A 692-nucleotide genomic window follows, 5' to 3' on the forward strand; every position below is an offset into this window, starting at 1 on the left:
TCTGAACACTTCCAGGGATGGGATATCCACAACTTCCCTAGGCAACCTGGTTCAGTGTCTCTCACTGCACTCATTGTACAAAATTTCTTCCTTATGTGCAATCTAACTACCCTCCTTCAGTTTAAAAGCAATGCCTTTTGTCCTGTCACTATGGGACATTCGCAGATGCATTCTAGTCCAGCAACATCTGGAGTTTAAAGTCTGTAGGAAGATAAGGGAATTCTGGCACATTGCTTAAAACAACTCTAAGATAGAGATGTGTCTCCAAATATCCTTGCAAGACCAAGAAGGTGTAACCGCTTTAGTTCTGCAGACAGAGGCCTGGCTGGTGAAGTCCTGTGTTGGGCACAAGATGGCCTGGGCAATAAACAGTCCAGCTTGCACAAACAAAACCATTTCTTTAAAGGAGTTGCACTTGCATTCCCAGACCTAGCCACTAGGAAATAGATGAGACAGCCAGGAAGAAGCACCTCTCCTGGGACTAACACATTTTTCTTCAGAAATTCTGGTTTTGGGGATGTCTTCGTGGCATCAGAAAAGAAGAAGCAGGTGCATGTTTTGTAAAGTCTGGGCGTTGGTTATTTTTCACAGGGAGGCCGTTGGGAAGGGAAATACGGGCACCTACATGGACTCTGGCTTTCTGGGCACAAAAGACCCAAGCAGTCCCTGCCATCTGCTCCCCCATCAGCAGG

The sequence above is a fragment of the Apaloderma vittatum genome, unplaced genomic scaffold (assembly GCF_000703405.1).
Source record: "Apaloderma vittatum isolate BGI_N311 unplaced genomic scaffold, ASM70340v1 scaffold41981, whole genome shotgun sequence".
NCBI lineage: Eukaryota > Metazoa > Chordata > Aves > Trogoniformes > Trogonidae > Apaloderma > Apaloderma vittatum.